The sequence below is a fragment of the Dipodomys merriami genome, unplaced genomic scaffold, assembly GCF_024711535.1.
Source record: "Dipodomys merriami isolate MVZ:Mamm:240054 unplaced genomic scaffold, mDipMer1.0.p SCAF_55, whole genome shotgun sequence".
Lineage (NCBI taxonomy): Eukaryota > Metazoa > Chordata > Mammalia > Rodentia > Heteromyidae > Dipodomys > Dipodomys merriami.
This window is the reverse complement of record NW_027206124.1, coordinates 3,216,024-3,238,170: the sequence shown is the minus strand read 5'-3', so window position 1 is coordinate 3,238,170 and position 22,147 is coordinate 3,216,024. Positions and strand designations below refer to the sequence as shown.

Here is a 22,147-nt window from a genome sequence, read left to right as displayed (position 1 = left end):
CAGATCCTCCCATGAGGTATAAACATTTCTGGCTGCGTTTATGCCTCTTTGCTAAGACCGCACCTCTGCCTGCAGGTGAGCCTCCTCCAGGAAGCCAGCTCTGAAAATCCTCACCTGGAGCCATGTGCCTGGGATCTCTGTCAGGAGCTCTGCACTGCAGAGGCATTTTTCTTTTGTCTGTGCTAGTTTCCTAAGAGATTATGAGGGCCTTAGGGAAAAGAACTTTATGATGTTTTTGTTTTTATTAGCCTAAATGTTCTCAGTACATCTGGATATTCATCAGCTAGAAATTGAAGGGATTTCTGCGGATGGTAGCCAAAAGATGAATTAAAGTAACCAGACAGGTAATTTTTGTAGCATCGACACGACAAAGCATTACAGCTACTCTCTTGATGATAATAACTCTGAATTGACCCTTCACTTTTTGAAATAATTCGAGCTGACAAAGTTGGCTGTGTAGTGAGTCTTAGTTCCTTACAGCTTCATTTCAGTGTGGAAGATGTGCACCCATGCTGGAAACAAACTAAGTCCATTTACTGTCTGAAAGCTACAGTACTCTGGTTTCAGAAACTAGACATTTCTCTCCAGTGAGGGGATTCCTTGACTTCACACCTTTTCTTTTATTTGAGTGTTCACAGAGTTCCAATATCATGTCACGATATTATAACAGTCTATAAAATGAAGCATAGTCTAATTTAAAATACTGATCTATGGGGTAACGGCACCTGTGATCCCGGCTACTCTGAAGGCAGAGGTGGGGGGATTGAGGTATGAGGCTGAGTGGGCAAAAGTGCGAGACCCTATCTGGAAAAAAAAGAAAAATAAATAAAAACAAACTAAAACCAAAAGGATTGGGGTATATCTCAAGTGGCTGAACATTTGTCTGGCAAACAATAGGCCCTGAGTAATGCCCCCCCACCCCCACCAAAATCTAGAAAATCCAGATTCTACAGAATGAGTTTGTTTAAATAAGAAAGCATCATGTTATGTATTTTTCAAGTGAGATACTGCATGTTGCTATTACATCAAAACTACAAATCATGTAGGGTGGCCAGGCATGACTCTTCCTGGTCTCCAGTGGGCTCAGGGACAGAGCAGGGGCTGGGACGTGTGGGTCACCCAAGAGGCTGGGAATAGAAGACAGAATAAGAGAGCCTGTTGGTGCCCCACCATTCCCATCACTGGACCACATCACCTTCCACAGCCCGAGGACCCTGACACGATGCAGAACAAATTATACTCACACATGTAAGAAGCAGACAGGACCCTACTCTTCAGACTAAAGCTCACTTAGAAAACTTCATAAGCAAAAAGACTGAGAATCAGGGCCCTGATTTCCTTATTCACAGGCTCTCCTGGGAAATAGGGTTACTCCCTGCCTATGGAGGTAGCCAGTTATCCAAACTAACAGCCCTTGGGGGAGATATTGTTAACTTCTTTGTGAGTCTCAGGGTTCTGCATCTAGAGTTCTGGGCTCATTTCAGGGACATTGAAGGATATCACTGTTATGAAAACTTAGGGTGGAAGGCTTTGTGTCCTTCAAAGGGAGTAACCTCTTTAGAAGGCAAGGTTCCATCAGTCGTGTGCAAGTCCATCAGCATTATTTATTTCTATGTTGCACTCTGCACTGCCCAGGAGGGATTTAAAATATTGTGGTTTGGCTGCTCGATGATGAGCACGGGGTCAGAGGATAATTGCTAGGAAATAGTTGGCCCTGCAGCAAATGAGGCAACCAGCAGACCGACCCAGAGTAGCCCACACAGGCACTACTGATATTTATAGTTCTTAACAGGCCTTAGACCCTGCAAAGGAATCTGTCAGGAACTGGATGCCAGCGCTCATGACCCACAGGGAAGGGGGAAGGGGCTCACCATCTACAAGAGAAAAAGTTATTCCCCAAGTTCTCGATGGATTGTTTGTCTTCAGCAGAGATCTAGAGGACTTCAGAAAATACTTGTGACCTCTCATGTTAACCAGAAGGAAACTGAGGCCCAGAGACATTACATAACGTAGTCAAGGTCACACAGGTAGTTTTTCATAGAGCACAATTTAGAGTTGCAGAATCCCATCATGAGGAAGGGGATGGGGGGAGTAGGGGTTGCTACAACATAGCTTGGGTGCCGAATCCTACCAGACACTAGCAAAATTACTCTGAGGAAGTCACTTCAACTCGTTGAGCTTCACTCTTTTCCTTTCTGCAAAATGAGAGGTAAAATATGTGGTCTATGTACCTCAAAGATTAGAGCTAGATCAAATGAGATAAATGTGTGAACCCCCCTTTTAAGGCTCTATTGGGTTCCGCATAGACCAACTGCATACAAAGGGAAAACATCCTACTGCACATTTATGGACTGCAGGGAAATTTTGTGTAAAGTTGTAGGAGGCTGAGAGCTGAGCATGGGGATTTTCCTCCCTAGGTATTTTTTCTTTCCTTTCTTTCTTTCTTTCTTTCTTTCTTTCTTTCTTTCTTTCTTTCTTTCTTTCTTTCTTTCTTCCTTTCTTTCTTTCCTTCTTTCTTTCTTTCCTTCTTTCTTTCTTTCTTTTCTTTCTTTCTTTCTTTCTTTCTTTCTTTCTTTCTTTCTTTCTTTCTTTCTTTCTTTCTTTCTTTCTTTCTTTCTTTCTTTCTTTCTTTTTTCTTTCGTGCAGGTACTGGAGCTTGAACTCAGGGCAGGGACAGTGTCACTTAGCTTTTATTTTTTCCCTCAAGGTTGACACTACTGCTTGAGCCACAGCACCACTTCTAGTTTTTGGTGGTTAGAATTGGAGATAAGAGTCTCATGGGCCAGGTGCCAGTGGCTCACGCCTATAATCCTATCTACTCAGGAGGCTGAGATCTGAGGATCATGGTTCAAAGCCAGCCCAGGCAGGAAAGACCGTGAGATTCTTACCTCCAATAAACTACCAGAAAACTGGAAGTAGCACTGTGGCTCAAGTGGTAGAACGCTAGCTTTGAGCTGAAGAGCTGAGGGATAGCACCCAGGCCCAGAGTTCAAGCCCTAAGACTAACAACAACAACAACAACAAAAAGAGTCTCATGGACTTTCTTGCTCAGACTAGTTTCAAACCTTGATCCTCGGATCTCAGGTTCCTGAGTAGGTAGGATTACAGGCATGAGCCACTGGCACCTGGCTCCTGGGAGAGTTTTTGGGAAGTATTCATTAGTTTCTCATGTATGTCTGTGACTCTCTGCTCCTCCACATGCCAGCACCACAGAAACCCACGTGCTGTGGGCATCAGCATATTTACAGTCAATTTAAAGAGTTGATAGAAGGTATTATAATTTGAGCAGCTTTTCTTAGACAATGTACCACTGAGCTCCTCCTGGTACTGTTACTGATGCAGTGATCCATATTTTTAGAACATTCTATCTGGGGGAGGAGAGAGAGAGCCTTTTTTTAGCTGACTGCACATTTTGTCTCCTAAAAGGCTTAAAATCTATGACCTATAAAGTAATAAACATAAATTTCAAATCATAAGTTAACCAGGTTTTTGTTCATTGTATACTTTCCTAATGATATTTCCTATTTATTTAAAAAGATTTTTTCTTTAAAATCACATTTATGAAGAGAACTACTTATTATTTACTGAGTTCCTACGGTATTCTCAGCAGTTTATTTCTAATATTTTTCCCATAGAACTCCCATAGACAAAAGAAACAAATCAGAAACCATTTGTAGACTCGCACAAAGGCTGAGAGGTATAGAAGAAAACAAATGAGAAAGTATTATTTGTGACCAATTGATCAACTCAGCTGAGTTTCATTAAAAAACATGAAAAGGCAAAACCAATTTAGCAATGACTGTTAGGAACGCACAGACAACATTATTAATGCTGGAATTTTTTCCTCACTTATTTTTAGTTCTCTTTAGAAAATTACACTTGAGGGCTTTCAGTAATGACAATTTAAGGAGCAGAAAGACTTGGCACAACACTGGGACCCTTTTGTAATGCTAATGAAGGGGCATGGGCCAATCCGCACTTGGGAGGCTTTTTTTCTGGATACAGTTCTGTTTTTGAAGCTTGGGCTGACTTCTGGAATAGCTGGGCATATGAAATTACAATCCAGAGAGATTGCCTACTAACAACAGTCATCCATCATCCCATAAGGAAACCCAGTGTGGTCTTTTATAAATCTGACAAGGTTTGTACTCTTGTGTTTTAGTGGTAAAAATCTTCTGGAGTACAGGAGCATGAAAAATGAGAAGGTTTTTTTCCCCTTCTATCTTGACTCTATCAAAATATCATCTTCTGCCTTGAGGCTCTGAGGTCTCGTAACTCTGCTCTTGTATTATTTCTTTCGATTTTTTTCTTCCTAGTTTTATTCTTCACTTCCAATGGCTTTATATTTTAAGTTTCTCATACAGGGCCTTAAGCTATGTAAATGAAATAAGTATAATTAGTTACCTATGCTTAATAGAATGCTGTTCTCATTCATCTGAATAGACCAGAAGTAGATTTTCAATAACTCCAAACTCACAGGGAAGGAGTAAGGGTGGGGTGGGAGTGGATTCTTCCAATTTCACATCATTCCTCTTTCCTGGAGTATTTTTCAGACAGAATGTTCTGGAATTCAACTGCCCGGGTTCAAATTGTGGCTTTATAGTATATTAGTTGAGTGACTTTGTGCAAAGTACTTGAACTCTTTGCACCTCAGTTTCCCCATTTATGAGGAAGGATACCAACACTTCTTTCATGGTGCCAGGAGACAAGTGAATGATAAACACTTGCCAAGTGTCAGATTAGTGCATTGCTAATGATGATGGCCATGATGCTGATGATGAACGGAACACACACTACTTTAGGGGACTTGTGTAGATTACTTTTCAAAACCATGCCACAAGACGGGTACTATTAGCACTCTCATTTTGTAGCTTAAGAAACAAACACAAAAAGTCTGTGTTCTTTCACTCCTCACAAAGTGGAGGGCTGGGTTCAAACTCAGCAAATACTCGTTACTTATCATACTTATAACTACTTAATACTTACAACCAGCACTGCTGATAATGGTGAATTTGCATGTTTTATCCTTCTTCAAAGTGTATAAGGCTGGCCAAGGTGGTGCACACCTTTAATACCAGCTACTTGGGAGGCACGAATCAGGAGGATCCATGGTTCAAGGCAGCCCTCCCCACCCCAGGGGGAGAGGGGGGTAGTGAGATTGGGAAACTTAACCAGTCCACATCTCAATCATCCAGCTAAGTATGGTGAATATGCCTATAATCTCAACTATGCTGGGGCATAGGGAGAAGATTCTTAACCCAAGATTGGCCCTGGGGGAAAAAAACCACACAAGGCCCTATCTTAAAATATCTAAAGCAAAAAAAGGGCTGAGTGGTGCGGCTCAAGCAGTAGAATGCCTGCCTAGCAAGCATGAGGCCCTAAGTTCAAATCTCAATACCCAAACCACAGTGCATTAATATATATCTATATATATGTATGACCATCAAAATAAAAGTTGATTCAGGCAAGGATTATCACCTAAAACCATCAAATAAAAGTGTTTTGGAAATAGAATATACCATGCCTTCAGATCACTTGCTAATTGCAAAAAGGAAAGAAGTTCCTTTATAATAGGAGAGATCCTGCAAGTCTTGAGCAATGATGGAACTTAGTACCACGACAACAACAGCCAGCACGACTCACCTGCCAACGAGACGCGTGTGCCAAATGCCCTGCAGCACCTTGAAAACATGTCCAACTGAAACCTAACGGTGCTTTTAGTCCAAACTCACCATTTATATGAAATGCAGAGGGTAAGGAACAAATGAACCAGAAGGCAACAACCAATTCAGAAAGTGGGGCCTTCTATAAGACACAATAATCCAATAATCCAATAGAGATAAAAAAAGCCAACTGCAAAACAGGTGTTTGCTTTTGAAAACTAGATCCTGTCTTTTAATGCTATAACAGACTTGTAAGGAAGGTGCTGGATGACACTGAGCATTACTATCCATCTTCTCAGGTTTGATGATGGTTTTATGGTTCTGTGGTAGAATGTCCAGATTCTGAGCTTGGACCTGAATTATTTAGCAGTGAAGTGCCATTTTATCTACCACTTATAGGTAATTCAGAAAGAAATTCTTATGTAGGGAACAAATATGACAAAAGGTAGGTTTTGAACCTAGGACGTGAGGACAGATGCATCCACCACACTGACATTTCAACTTTTCTTCAGATTTGGACATTTGATTTACCATCTTCCTGACACATGCCCTCTACCTACTTTGGAGAGCATTGAAGACCTTTCTCATCTTGTACTTTGTAATAGTTTCACATAATTCTCACATAATTCTTGGCCAGCAGGTACATCTTGAAAAAGAGAACTGCTTTTAAAAATAATTTACTGAAGTCCTATTAGCTCAAACTTATTGAAATCTAACATGGCATTGTGGGAGAGATGTCAGTGCCTAGCACAGGTATGGCTCATAGCATTGACACACAGTCATCGTTCAACAACCATCTGTAAACTGTTTCTAATATGGGGCTATGCTTTCATAAGAACTGCCAAAATACTAAGGAAAGAAGAAAAAGAAGAAAATGGCAGAGACACAAGGCTCAGCTGCATCTTTGTAGATGGAGATTCAAATACTTCAGGTGGATAAAATGGAGCCTGATCTGTTCGTGTGTGTGTGTGTGTGTGTGTGTGTGTGTGTGCGTGCGTGCGTGTGTGTGTGTGTGTGTGTGTGTGTGTGTGTGTGTGTGCCAGTTGTGGGGCTTGAACACTGAGCCTGGGTACACTGTCCCTTAGCTTCTTCATTCCAAGCCGGCACGCTACCACTTGAACTCTACGTCTGGCATTTTGGTAGTTAATTAGAGATAAAGGTTTCAAGGACTTTCCTGACTGGGATAGCTTTAAACTGATTCTCAGATCTCAGCCTCCTGAGAAGTTAGGATTGCAGGTATGAGCCACTGGCACCAGCTTACTCTATCCTTTGATTCAAGTAACTGCACTCATGAAGATTCCTGAACAAGTTCTGAGCTTTTATAAGCGCACAGACATGAAGGATCTCCCTAGGATTCATCCAGCAGCAACTGTTACTTATTTAATAAATCCTGATGGAATTGTGCTTAATGACATATTTGTGAACAATTGCAGACTTCTTGATCCAGGAAGAGAGGCAAGCTCTGCTCAAGTTCAGGCATGAGTACTTTCAGCCATCAACACCAGCAGGTGTTATTCTCTGGGAATCAATAAATATGTGGGAATTAGGATCATTGTCAGCGTTTCGGAAGGCAATGGGTTCTAGAAGAAATGGCTTCAGCAGCAAGAGAAGTGCATTTAGAAAAAGAGATGGAAAGAGAATGATCAAGATTAAAAGAAATAATTAATAATGATATCATCTTGCCTTCTTAGAGTGCCCTTTCTCTGAGGTGCTTTATATCTATGTTAGCTTGTTAATTCTTACAATGTCCCTGGGAGGTAGGCGTAGAACAGTTGAAATAAAGAAGAAAAGGCATTTTCATGAGACCCTAAGATGTGAGGATATTCAAAAAAGTTATTATATTAGCAACAGAGTATTTCTTCATATTGAACAGCTCAATCACCTCCTCCTTTGCTTCAGTCGAGTCATTTTTGAAAGAGAAAAGCTATTACAATTTAGAGAGAATAAGATTACAGTTTACTATGTGGGGAATGCTCAAAGTTTGATGTAAAATGGTAGTTTTACTCAATGATACAAGGGTCATATCTTTTTTATATTAAAGTTCCCAGAAAAGGGCAGAGATCAGAACTTTTTCAGAGCTAAAATGCAAATGCATTTAAGTGGTTTTCTATTTATATTGTATTCTTTATTTAATAGTGAATGCTTTTACAAAGAGAACCACTTTAAAATTACTCTATAAATGGGATGACTTATATACCATACCAAGTTACTAACAGAGAATGCCTTCATTTAAATATGCTTTCAGGAATAAAAAATTAGGAAGGAAAAAGGGACCCACTAAAAATTAACAGCTTATGATAAATTGCAAGAAAATTGGTTCAAATGAAGCCTCCTATACTTTGTAACATGAGCACATGAATTACCACCGTCCCCCGCTGTATTTTTATATCCTAAACATTCTCCCTTAATTGATCTAGACTTGCATATTTTCAATAATATGCAAATTCATTTACATATCCTTTATTAACCAGGCCTAATTTGAAGTATATAAATATAGTAATTTTTCAGTTAGGGAAAACTTTGGTGTAACTTCATATTCACTCATGTTCAGGCACATTGGGGACAAAAGCATAAATCTAATAATCTAAGCATAGATTAGATACAGTCATAGGGATCTAGGCTAGCTATTAATGAGGAGACAGGCAAACAAGACCTTCTCAAAATAGATTTCATCATAAAGTTGTGTTTCATTATAGGAGCCTCAAGTGGTGTTCTTGGTAAAGGAAACACAAATACTAGTAGAACTAGCAATTTGAGCAAAGACAGAAACCCTGACCCTGGAGTGTGGGAGTTCATTCTCTGCTGAGAGTTCTATCACAATTTGGCTTACATTCTGATGACAGTAAGGTGGAATTTTATTTCTGTGACCCTAACATCTAAAGCCTTTTCCTGAGATAGATCTGAAGCCAATTAGAGAAGGTTTTTCTTAGGAGTTGAGTAAGGACCAAGTCTTCAGCTCATCTGATGGAAGTCCGCTTCTATCACCACAAACACTGTCATGACAAACGACCTAAGAGACCTTCACTGATGGACTGAAATATTAAAAGCAATATTGAGAAAGCCCATGGGATTCTTTTTAATTAGACTTGACTCATAGAGGATCATTCTGTAAATCATACAACTGCTCACGGTTTTCAAAGAATGTGTACTGATGTTGCATAACAACATACCTTTAAGAAGAGAAGAAGTTGAGTTTATGTCTTGGCTCTGACACCGAGTTTATTAGAATCTTCTCTTGCAAGAAGGAAGATGACTTCAAACATCAAAATTACTGCATTTCAGAGTACAGATCCGCCTTTGCTCTCTTCCAAGTGCCACGCTGAAAAAGGGTGCAAACTTACAGGTCCATCTGTAATATTTCTTCCTCTCTACTTCTTGCTCTCCCCTCCAAGCTGCTCCAGCTAGCCTGCTGTCTGTAGGCAAACCACACAGGAACTAGCAGATATGGGGCTGCCCAGAGCTGGGTGTGAGCCTTAGATGCTGTGGTTTTGTTTTCTGGCTGCCAGAGCTGAACTAAAAATGCAGGAGGCTCACTGAAACACTTTTGCTTCTTTATGTTGGTTTCAGTTTTAACAACATCCCCCCCTTGAACACTTATGTTCGCATAAGAAAAATTTGAATCCTGGACATGGTCCATCAGAAAGCTGCTACTGGCCTTAAGGAAGCCCTTCTTTTTCATCCCAGCATGTAGGCAGAGAGGAAAGCTCCTTGGGGAAACTTATTGAAACCTCCCCTTACCAGTCATAATGCTAAATCTCAGAGAAGATGTTCTCTTAGTGCACTCAGATGACAGTGGTGCTCTGCTTATAGTAACTCTTGAGTTAAAAAAAAAAAAAAGAAAGAAGGAAGGAAGAGAAAGAGAGAGGACGAGAGGGAGAGAGAAAGAGAAACAGAAAAAAGAAAAAAGAGAGAAAGGAGGAAAGAAAGGAGGAAGGAAGGAAGGAGGGAGGGAGGGCAGAAAGAGAAGAAAGAAGAAAAGAGAAGAAAGAAGGAAAGAAAGTTCTCTGAGTAGGCTGAGTTCTAACCTCAGGTTTGTTACAGCATGTCTGAGGATTAGTCTTCAGATTTCTGGGGCTTCTCTTGAGCAGGTTCAACTGGAGGCTTTCTGGCATTTTAGGACCCAGTTATGAACTAAATCTTGTTACCTTCAATTTCTTTAGATCTTACCTTCGACTTTCTAACTTACCCTTCTTCCCATATCACCTGCAACCAGTGAAGGCTTCTTCCTTTTACTCTTGCTTAAAGATGGATTACCAATAGGGATCTTTCACATGCAGTTAGGCATATGGCTGCTTGCTAACTGGTACCATCAGAGTTTGGAGACTGAACCCAAGATCAAGAAGGGTGGTCCTGGCATTAATTCTTAAGAGTGTCTAGAAGGATGGTATCATTTAAGATTCAATTATTCACTATTTCTGCATTGTGAAACATTATTCTTTTCCTCTTCTCCCACTCCCCTTTTGATATAACAGTATTGAGGCTTAAAATGAAGGCCTGGGTGCTGTCCCTTAGCTTTTTTTTTTGGCTGCAGGTTAGCTCTTTACAACATGATCCACAACGCTGCTTCCAGTGGAGGGGGGGGGGGAGAGACACAAAAAGAAAAAAGAAATCGTACGGACTTTCCTGCCCGGACTGGCTTTGAACCATGATCTTCAGATCTCAGCCTCCTGAGTAGCTAGGATGACAGGTGAGAGCCACCAGCGCCTGGCTTTTTTTGTTTTTCTGAGACAGGGTTTTGTGTAACCCAAGCTGACCATGAACTCGTGATCCTTCTGCCTCCATCTTTGGGGTACTGCAGTTACAAACATGAGCCAATATGCTCAGCTTGAGCAACATGTCTTTTTTTTTTGGTGCCAGTCCTGGAGTTTGAATTCAGGACCTAAAAGCTCTCCCTGAGCTTTGCTCAAGGCCAGTGTTCTACCACTTGAGTCACAGTGCCACTTTCAGCTTTTTTTGGTGATTAATTGGAGATAAGAGTCTAATGACTTGCCTGCCTGGGCTGGCTTCAAATGGTGATCCTCAGCCTCCTGGGTGGTTAGGATTACAGGTGTGAGCCACTGGTGCCTGGCTTGCTCAACATTTTTGTTGAAATGAAAGAATCTGTTATAGAATCAGCTAAATATCTTATTCATGACAAGTGCTCAGAAACTATACATCAAATGAGTCATCTGCTGCTCCAATTCTTTAATAATGGGCTTGCTTTCTACTAATAGAAGTTAGTCTAATTTTCTTAAAAACAGGTTACATCTGAATAGGATATCCACTATTTCCACAGAAAGACAGCATGTTACTAATTTTAAAACAAAAATATCTTCACCAGTGGATACCAGTGGCTCACGTCTGTGGTTCTAACTATTCAGCAGGCTGAGACCTGGGGGGTTTACAGCCCCAGACAGCCTGGACAGAAAAGTCCATTTCCAACACATGAGTAGGAAGCAGGGCTCAAATGGTAAAGTGCTAGCCTTGAACAAAAAAGCTAAGAGCTCAAGGCCCTGTACTGGCACTCACACAAAACCAAAACTAACAGCAACAAGTCCAATAGTATCTTAACATTTGGCCTCGGAGCTCTTCAGCCTTTGTGACTTTCTTGGACTTTCAAGACTTTCTTGGATCCTATTACATTGAATAGCTCCATTGCCAAGTTTCCTTATTATGAAACAGTATCCAAGTCAGAAGTCTGAAGTAATTAAAACAGTGACTGCTTTAACTTCCATAGCCAGGGAGTGGGAAGGAAGGAAAATCTTTAAGAATGCTATAGAGAAAGTGTCAGGACATTTACAACTTGTCATCTACTATAGAAAATACTTCTCCACTATCCCCCAAGGATCAGATTATAAACTCTCTCTTTCCAAGCAAGGGCAGAGGGCCAAACAGAAGAATCAAGGAGAATTCATTTTGGTTGTGAGTTCTAGAAGGCAGATTCTGGTACACAGTGCACAGGGAGGAAAGCAGGCCACTTTGGTGGCTTATTTCATAACAGCTGTGTCACTGAACAAATACAAAGGCAGGACCTAAGAATAAAGACCCTACTGTGAGAATGTCAGTCCTTCCCATCAGGAGACACTCAGGAAAACAGCAGCTACAGGAGGACCCCGCAGCATGCCCACCATGTAGACCATTAAAGCATACTTGTCTAAACAGATTTTCAGCAATTCCTCCTTGAAGGGTCATTGTAAACAACAGAACCTTTTTATACACAATTATGCTTAATTTAACTTCCTAGTAAAATGGATACTGTGGATTCAACACTGTGAATTCAGATACTCCCTTTTCGTTCATTCAATTGATTGAAACGCCTTCTCTGGGTTAGGCCTTTTTTCTCCAAGGACAGGCTGGGCATATACCAGCGAGCATCTCCATGGATGATTGTTCATCCTGGAGAAAAAGTACAATAGGGAAGAGCCATAGGAAATGTGGCTTGACAAGGGTGAAAAAGAGGGGGGAAAACACCAGGGTCTTTCTAGCCATGGCAAGGATTTTACTGTGAGATGGGAGCCAATGGAAGCAAATGGAAGATTTGACAAGATCTAAGTTAGCATTTAAGTTTTACAAGGATTGCTCTGGCTGTTGAAACTAGATTATGTCAGAAGAACAGAAGCAAAGACAATAGGATGCTACTGTAACATTTCACGTAAGAAAGGATAGTGGGTTAGAACTGGGAAATGGAAATGATGGGAAGTGGCTAGAATCAATATAGAGGTTGATCAATGTTTAGGTCTGGCTCAAGTGGAAGAATACTTGCCTAGAAAGCACAAGGGATTCATTGTTTAATCACTTCAAACCCCAATACCACCATAACCAAAAACAAAACAAAACAAAAACCCCAAAAACAGAACACAAAAATTCCAAACTGGTTGTTCAAGGTCCAAGAAACTAAAAGAAAGAATGTGTCATGTATTGAGACAGGAAAGATTATGAGAGAGCATATCTGGAAGACAAAAATCAAGTTTTTTTTTTATATATTGAATTTAAATGTTTGTCAGACATACCAGTGGGGAGGTCAAAAGAGACATGAGTTTGGAAGTCAAGAGAGATTAGGGCTGATGATAAAGCCTTGAGAGCGGCCCACTGTGAAAGGGATCGACAGCTATAAGAACTGCACCACACAACCTGGAGAATGAATACAGACAGAGATGAGCATCTGGAGACACCTCCAAAGCTGAGGGACTGGAGAATGAGAAGAAATGAACTAAGGTACTTAAAACAATGGATGTCTGGGATACGAAATGAAGCAAATTTTGTTCATTTTTGTACGACTGAGTTCAAAGAAAAATCAAAGAAAAGCAGCCAACAAAGTTGGTGGATTGCCATGGTATTGCAACTAAACTGTGCTCCTAAAGCAGATCAAGAAGGGTGCCCTTATCAAATTTCACTTCAATGGGGTTAATTCCACTAGGTTAGTAACACCAACTTTTTTTTTTTTTTTTGTCATGGGGCTTGAATTCTGGGCACGGGCGCTGTTCCTGAGCTCTTCAGCTCAAGGTGAGCACTTTACCACTTGAGTGCCACTTGCAGTTTTCTGGTGGTTAACTGGAGTTAAGATTCTCACAAACTTTCTTGCCCAGTCTGGCTTTGAACTGTGATCCTCAGATCTCAGCCTCCTGAGTAGTTAGGATTACAGGTGTGAGCTACTAGCACCTGGCATAATACCAACCTTTGTTGAGTTTAACCAAGTTCCTGAGTACTACTGGCTGCTCCATCCTTACCAGGCCTGCAGCACTTGATCTTGCCCTATCTTCCTTCCATCTGTCTTTTCAGTTACCTTTCATACGCTGATTACTCTCAGGTCTGGTTCTCAAGTCTGTGAACCAAGACCCAGCTGTTTCCTTTATTCTAGCTCTCTGTACTCTCCTGTTTACTCGCTTGGGCATCCACCAACCCTAGGCTCCTCATATTCAAAATGTCCCAAAGCAGAATTCATCATCGTTTCAGCCAAACCTGCTTCTAAGACCTGGTGAGAGTCACCCAAAAAAGAAACTTGAGAGTCACTGTAGACTCTGTTTTCTCTCATTCCCACATTTATTTGGATCCAAGTCCAGTAACTTCTACCCCTCACATTAAATGTAAAAGTACATGTGTCCAAGGAGAGTTAGTCCAATAGTGTGTCATGCCATGCCATTCCAGTTGTTCCTCTTATCTCAAGAATGCGTCCCAAGATGCACAGTGGATTCCTGGAATTGTGTATGGGACTTAACCCTATATGTACTGTTTAATATTTTTCCTAATTTAATTTCCTACATTTTCATACATACCTAGGGTAAAATGTAACTTCTAAATTGGGCAAAATAAGAGACTAGCAGTAACTAATAACAGAGTGATTATAGCAATATTCTACAGTAACAATAATGTAAATGTGGTCTCTCTCAAAATATGTTATTGTACTATGCCCAGCTTTTCCTTCTTGTGATGATATGATAAAATGCCTCTATGGGGAAATGAAGGGAGATGAATGACCTAGACACTGTGACTACTATGAAGGGTTATGTTCACAAGCATTTCAATAATTCAACTATTCATCTGACATCCAAGACAGCTGTTAAGTGACTTATACAGTGTGTATTTTCTTGCAAAGGGGTGTTTCCTGTCCATAGAGGAATAGAACAGGAGATGAGGAATGTCATCCATGCTACTTAGAGTAGCATAAAATTTAAAATTTATGAATTATTTCTGGAATTTTCACTTACTATTTTTGCTCTGCAGGTATCTGAAATGGATAAATTTGAAACTGAATAAATGAGAACTTATGGTCTTCATCACTCATTGCCAGAATTACTGTAACATTCTGTTCTTCTTCCATTTCCTCTCTTCTGCTTCCAATATATTTTTGACCACATGCAGACAGGAATATGTTCTAAAAGAAAAAAACATTAGAAGCTGGGCACCAGTGGCTTACTACTGTAGCTACTCAGGAGGCTGGGATCTGAGGATCACAGTTCAAAGCCAGCCTGGGCAAGGAAAGTCCGTGAGACTCTTATCTTCAATTAACCACCAGAAAACTGGAAGTGGTACAGTGGCTAAAGTGGTAGAGCGCTAACCTTGAGCTGAAGAGTGCAGGGACAGCGCCCAGATTGATTTCAAGCCCCATGACAGAAAGAAGGAAAGAAAGAAAGAAGGAAGGAAGGAAGGCAGGCAGGCAGGCAGGTAGGCAGGCAGGCAGGCAGGCAGGCAAGCAAGCAAGCATTAGATCTCTGTCTTCAAAATATAACAGGTATGTCTGTGATTGAGGTATCTATGGATCTTGAAATTAAGGGCCAAAAATTGATCCACAGAGTAGAGGGGAAAGAGCATAGAATTGGTCACAAGAGATTTGAGTTTAGGCCCAACTAAATAATTGGCTCACTGAATATTCTGATCAATTCTTATTACCAAGTCATTTTATAAACTCAGTTCAAACTCACCTCCTCCAGAAAGCCTTTTTCTCATTGTACACTCTATGCCTGCTTTTCTAGTGTCAATTTACTTATACTTCTTGGTTTCTTCTGGTTTCCATGATTAGATTCTTAGGACTATCATTTCCTTGTATTCTCATGGCTTAGTATAATGCCTAGTACATAGCATATATCCAACAAATACAGAATCTATGCTCATTTCCCTAATGCAACTTCTTCACATGTGAAATAGTATACGATGCCTATGCTTCAGCATTCCTTTCTAATTTATATGATGTATGTTAAAAATCTTCATTAAGGTTTGATATAGAATAGTTCATACTGGGCTGGGAAGGTGGTTCAGTGATAGAGTGTTTGCCTTATATGCATGAGGCCCTGGGTTCAATTCCTCAGCACCACATAAGCAGAAAAAGCTGGAAGTGGCACTATGGCTCAAGTGGTAGAGCACTAGCCTTGAGCTGAAGAGCTGAGGGACAGCGCCCAGGCCCAGAGCTCTGACCCCATGACTGGCAAAAAAAAAAAAAAAAAAAAAAGAATACTTCATACTGAATGTATAAAATGCTTCTCTGTCTCCTACTACTTTATTAAATAAAATCCAAGTATCTTAGCATGGCATTCATGGCCCTACCAATCTGTTTGCTAGGCCTCTCTTTCAATTTGCCTCTTCTTACTACTACCCTATTACTTTATTAGCCAACAGAATAATATTTCAAACACTCCAACTTCTCTCATACTTCATTTTGTATTGTGCTTACCCATCTACATGTCAATATCAATAATGTTGGTTTTATCAAAATTATAGCTGAAGTAGAAGCTAAAATCGACATTACTTTTGACTACTAAGCATTTTCCTATCCAAAAGTCTCTCCCCCTATCATTAATATTCTGCTCAGTCACCAACATGTTTTAAGACTTGGACTTGATTATATTTTCAATGTCTGCAGGATAAAAATCACCTGATAATTCGAGCAAGGTTCTTCCCGATCTGACTTCCTTCTTTCACGTCATCTCCCTCCACTGTTCCACTAATAGCCTTTGCAACAGCCACAGTCATACAGCACTTGCGGTTTTACCCAAATAATAGCTTTTATGCCCTTACAGGTGATGTGGCCTCTGCCTCTAATGTCCTCCTCTACATTGTCTAGCCAGTGAACTCCCTGTCATCAACTCAGATTTAAACTGTTCTGCAAGACCTGCCCTATTAGGCTATATAAATCTTGTCACAGTATTCCATGACAGTGCCCATCACCTCCACTGGCCTATAAACCCATCCAGCACAAGGCCTTCAGTTATCTCTGGGTCCTTCCTGCCTGGCACAAAGCAGGTGCTCACTGAAGATCAGTTAACTATATCAAAGACGACCCCTTAGTACGTGGCACCGTCTGTCTCTCCAGGCATTCTGCCCCTGCCCACTGCAGATAACAACGCTCTTCATCTCTCTCGGCTGTTAAAGTCTTGAATTCTTCATCCTTGGAAGTGACAACCAGAGCTCACAGGAGGCTTTTCTTGTTTTGTTTTTGCTGGTCCTGGGGCTTGAACTCAGAATCGGGGCGCTGTCCCTGAGTCTCTTTGTGCTCAAGGCGAGCACTCCACCACTTGAGCCACAGCGCCACTTCCGGTTTTCTGGTGGTTTATTGGAGATGAGTCACACGGTCATTCCTGCCCGGGCTGGCTTTGAACCGCGATCCTCAGATCTCAACCTCCTGAGTAGCTAGGATGGCAGGCCTGAGCCACCTGCCTGGCTGTTTGTTTTCCCCGTTAGATTACATTATTAACATAAATTGTAAAATAAGCATAACATAAATAAGCCTTTCGAAGGACACTGCGGGTGGTGTCACAGAGGAAAAGCTTTTGCCATTCTCTGGCTTGATACCCTCCAGCGGGGCCGCTTTGCCTTCCTTGACCCGCCATGGCAGAGGCAGGCGCTGAGGAGCCGGAAGTGACAAACCGGAAGTGAGGAAGCAGAGGCGGGGCCAGGAGAGCGGAAGTGGGGCCCGCCGTGGGCGCTGGGGCCTGGCAGGCCGCGGAGTACCCTGAGGCGACAGAGGCTCAGAATTTGAGCGGGAAGAAGCCCCGGCTGGCGGCGGGGCCTTCCTCTCAGGTAATGGCCGCTGCCATGGGAGTGTTATGACCGTGCCGGGTTCTTGCCGACTCCTGACGGGCTGTGGGGGGGGGGGACAGGCCGACGGGAGCGCGGAGAGGCCGCCCCTGCGTGCACCACCGCTCCCCTCCACCTTCTAGAAACTTCCTCATGGCTCCCTGTGTGCCGCCATCCCTCCCTCTTGCTTCCTCATCGTTCCTTGCGAGGCCACACTCTTTCTAGAAGCTTCCTCTTGGCTTTCTGCAAGGTCGCAGCTATGTGGCGTCACCCCTCCCCTCCTAAAAGCTTCCTCATGGCCCCGTAGCAGGCCTCACCTACCTAGCACCACTTCTTCCCTCCTTCTAGAAGCTTCATCATGGTCCCGGCCATGCTCAGCTGTCATGGGTCCGTTTCTCTGTGTGACCCAGCATCTGGCACAAAGTGCACTTGGTGCACAGTGGCCATTCCCAAGGTGGAAAAGAGATTGTCGAAAGACCGTAGACAAGAAGTTGGCTCTCTCTTAGCCTCTGCCCTCTCAAATTCTCCCCAAAGCTCAGAGAACTTGTTAAGCCTTAGCTAGAAAAAAGGCAAAGCACGGGACTGGGAAGGTGACTCAGTGGTAGAGCGCTTGCCTTGCATGCATGAGGCCCTGGGTTCAATTCCTCAGCACTACATAAGCAGAAAAGCCGGAAGTGGTGCTGTGGCTCAAGTGCTAGAGCGCTAGCCTTGAGCTGAAGAGCTGAGGAACAGTGCCCAGGCCCAGAGTTCAGGCCCCACGACCGGACCCCCCCCCCCCAAAAAAAAGGCAAAGCAGGACTCTCCTCTCCCTCTCCCTTCCTCTCTCCCCCTATCTCCCTCTCTCTCTCTCCTTCCCTCCCTCCCTCCACCCCCCCTCTCTTCTTTTCTTTCTAATAATTAATGAGATGAAACCAGGTGCTTGTAGGTCATGTCTATAATGGAGGCCGAGATTTGAGGATTGCAGTTCGAAGCCAGCCCAGGCAGAAAAGTTTGTGATATTCTTTATGACCAATTAATCACCAAAAAACTAGAAGTGGTGGCTCACCAGCCTTGAGCATAAAAGTTCAGCAACAGGCCAGGAGCCAGTGGCTCACGCCTGTAATCGTAGCTACTCAGGAGCCTGAGATCTGAGGATCGCGGTTTAAAGCCAGCCCGGGCAGACAAAGCCGTGGGACTCCTATCTCCAATAAACCACTAGAAAACCGGAAGTGGTGCTGTGGATCAAGCGGTAGAACGTAGGGACCGTGCCCAAGCCCAGAGTTTAAGCCCCACGACAGACAAAAAAGAAAGAAAGAAAAAAAAAATTAAGGAACAGCACCAGGTCCTGATTTTAAGCCCCAGGATTGGCAGTAAATAACATGTGAAAGACCAGATGTGGGACATTTACTCCACGGGGTAGGGACTATGTCTTGTGCGTCCAGTTTTTCCTTTCATAGGATGGAGGTGCCACATAATAAACTATTAAATTGTTAGCTGAATAAATAAATGAACACACAGATGAGACTCAAAAAATATTTGACTCTTAAAGTATTCTTTTCATCAAAGCAGTAACACCCCTAATGTCATAGACACTCCTAATATCATAGTATTGTCTATAATTGTTCTCCCTTAACAGTCTCAGCCAGAGCTTACTTCTATCTCAAACCCAAACTCAAGGCAGAACTTGCACAAACAAGAGCAGATTTATCCTCATGGCACTAAGTGCATCTTCTTGAGAGCCTGTGAGCATGATTAGGTGCCATTATCACAATTATCTCAAGTCTTTGGATAGTCCATCTAGTTACCATAAATCTTGTTCTCAATCCTAGAATCTGAAAAACTTTGAAAATCAATTTTTCTTTCTAACTCAGTAGTTCAATCTGAACTGAAGTGAGGACATTAATAGTCTTTTTTTTTTTTAATTGTGAAAATACTGTTCAGAGGGTTTACAATTACATGGGCAAGGTAATGAGTACATTTCTTATCAAGCATTGTTGCCTCCTCCTTTGTTTCCCCTACCCATCCCTTCCCATCTCCCCCCCCCGTGGGTCGTCCCCCCCCATTTATAGTCTTTATTTCAACTACTTAGTATATTTTTGTTACAGATATGTTGATGGGTTTCATTCTTATCCATGCATCAGCAACTCCACTTCTTACTATAGGTGGGTTACTATATGGAACAGCACGGTGGTACCTTTCAGAAATAAAAAGAATTCTACAACTCACCTAGTCTCAAAGGAGTTGTATAAGAGATTGTGGGCCAGTAGTTTGTCACCTGATAATGTGCTTTCTTATTACGATTCAGATAAAGTGGGGGAAGAAGGAAATAGCATTGTGGAAGTGACCAGATCTGAAAAGGAAAGAAAACTAGGAGATGTCTTCTACCATCTAATTGTTTGCTTTAGAATTATTCAAGGGATAAAGTTCCTTAACCAAACGGGAAATTTTTAAAATGTAGATACCCTGTTTTACATTTCTCCACAAACCTATATAAATAGTAGGTTCTCAAGAAATATTTGTTGATGGATTTGAAAATATTTGCTCAAATTCTAGAAATTTACTTGACAGTTACAAGAACTAGATTTTATTTTTTTAATGCCATTTTATTTTTCAAAGCTGTATAATCATTGTAGGTCTCTTCCCAAGCAGAATAATTCAGTAATTTGTGACCTGAAATAACTTCTTTCTTCTATTTGTCATATTATAGTAATGTGGGTAGATAGACCATAGAAATTCAAGTGTGGAAATTTACCTCCTTGCCACTAATTTTGTCTCAGATGTTTTATCACTATGTAGTATGTTATGCTTAATAGCAGGGACATATTCTGAAAATTATACCATTAGATGCTTTTGTCATTATGCACATTGTAGCATTGTCATTCAAATATAGTATACTTAACACAAAATGGCTATGATGTCACTAGGTTATATAATCCTGTGTGACCACTGTCATATGCTACGTATCTTTGAAATGTCATTATGCAGCACATGACTAATTATAATCTCAAGGTTATTTGATAGTATGAGTAAACTTAGAATTTGTCTTTAGTGTCTAAAACATAGTGACTGACATAATTTACAAATAAAATCAGTTGAGTCCCTGTTAGTCTGAAAGACTCTGCATTTCAGAATGATGGTGGTTTATATGTGGTTCTATGTTCATATTACAAAGTAAAGTTCATGTTACTATATATGAGTAAGGAATACTAATTTACCTATCCTGACTTTTCTGTATCTAATAATAGAGTGTTTAATTTTGGTATGGTGTTAAGCACATCAATTTTAAACTGTTTTGGATTAGAAGACTTTAATTTTTTTTGTCAGTTGTGGGGTTTGAACTCAGGGCCTGGGTACAGTCTCTGAGCTTTTTCACCCAAGGCTAGCACTCTACCACTTTGAGCTGTAGCACCACTTCCTATTTTACTAGTTTTCTGGGGGCAGAAAATGTGTTTAAGAAAACACTTCAAAAATTTAAGACTGCAGGCTAGAGAACACAGAGAAGCCTAAAAATTAAAATTGATTCTTCAAAATATAGATACTGTAAAAAAGATTTTAACAACTGTTGTTCACTTTCAGCAAGTTATAATTCTAACATTTTTTTAAAATAGACTTGTGAAGAAACAGATCAATATTTGTTGCTCTAAGCCAATGTCATGGTGCATCTCAGTATTGAGTGATTTTTACTAGAAAAGAAAAATGGACAGTAGAAATGGAAAATTTTAATAGCTTATTGAAACATATAAATCAAGTTTTTACTGCAAGAGAGAGTTAGATTCAAATGTCTATATTGGAAGTACAAACGAGAAAATTAGGGATTTGTTGCTTTCTATGGCTGATACTGTCTCTGAGAAGTGTGTGTGTGTGTGTGTGTGTGTGTATATGTCTGTGTGTGTGTCTGTGTGTGTGTGTGTGTCTGTGTACATAGTCCTGGGGCTTGAACTCAGGGCCAGGGTGATGTTCATAAGCTTTTGTGCTCAAGGCTAGCACTCTATTACTTGAGACACAGCTTCACTTCCAGCTTTTTGGTGCTTAATTAGAGATAAGAGTGTTACGGATTTTCTGGCATGAGCCACTGGTGCCCAGCTCTGAGAAATCTTAAATGAACACCATAGTCTGTATTGTTTATTTGAAGGTGCATTGTATTTTAACCTAACGGTTAATTATCTCTATTTAAAAAAGAAGTGAGAGTTTATTTAGGATGTATCTGAAAATTCATGTCTTCTTTCAATATGCAAATTAATTGGACCTGAACAAGTAGCTAGGCAGGGAAACAGTACTGAAAATAACAAACATTTGTTATGAATATTATTTTTCCTTTTGTATGTGTGCAGTTTCTCTAGTAAAAATCTGATTATAGTTGATCTTGGCTTCATTGGGTCTGGATGTTCATCAGGGCTTGAAATCAATTTGGCACGCTGCCTTGGTAGCCATCAGTGTTGAATCACTAGAGAAATTGCAAACGAACTGACTCACCTTAATGCAAAGTAATGAATAAGAGGGAAGGGAATAGTTTCATATAAATTACGAATGGATAACTTACAACTATCATTTAAAATTTTGGGGTTGCATGCCTCCTATAAGGTTTAATGTATTTTTCTATCAACTTAAATAGGTATCTACTTATATGTACTTATTTTGAGGTCTGTGAGACACATATTGATCACTCCATATTTCAGGGGAAATCTTTATACTATTTGAATCCTACTTTGACACAATCCTAACCCACATTTCTTTTAAGAAAGGTGAGTAAAGAAAGTAATTTAACCTTTCCCTCTAGTTTACTAGCTACTGTGGAGCCTAATGAGATTGAAGTATTTAAGTAGTTGACCCTAGAAACCATCTTATTTAGATCTGATTGTATAACTTGTAGTTTAATGGAAATATATCATAAAGGCATTCAGAGATTCTAAGATTCAGTTTTCACCACTTTTATTATTTTTGGAACACAATAGTTTTTTTTTTATTAATGTCAGAGTGCAAGTCAAATTCTCTTTTTAAATACGGACTTTTCTACTGTC

General features: G+C 40.9%; 2 protein-coding genes across 5 annotated transcripts in view; one reads left to right on the top strand and one right to left on the bottom strand.

Moving 5' to 3' along the window:
* Grap2 (GRB2 related adaptor protein 2) overlaps positions 1 to 9,908 on the bottom strand; it is a 72,366-nt gene extending 62,458 nt beyond the window's left edge. Inside the window, exons 1-2 of one of the 2 annotated variants that reach the window (XM_069999599.1) lie at positions 9,850 to 9,908; positions 8,834 to 8,982 (exon numbers count right to left, since the gene is read on the bottom strand). The gene's annotated coding sequence lies outside the window, so the exon portion shown is untranslated. Of the gene's footprint in view, positions 1 to 8,833; positions 9,124 to 9,849 lie in introns of those variants that run through there. The other variant, XM_069999598.1, reaches the window with a different exon arrangement.
* A 7,142-nt stretch (positions 9,909 to 17,050) lies between these two features.
* The window catches only part of Enthd1 (ENTH domain containing 1), a 98,604-nt gene continuing 93,507 nt past the window's right edge, over positions 17,051 to 22,147 (top strand). For all 3 annotated transcript variants that reach the window (XM_069999590.1, XM_069999592.1, XM_069999589.1), the window contains exon 1: positions 17,051 to 17,153. The gene's annotated coding sequence lies outside the window, so the exon portion shown is untranslated. The remainder of the gene's footprint in view (positions 17,154 to 22,147) is intronic.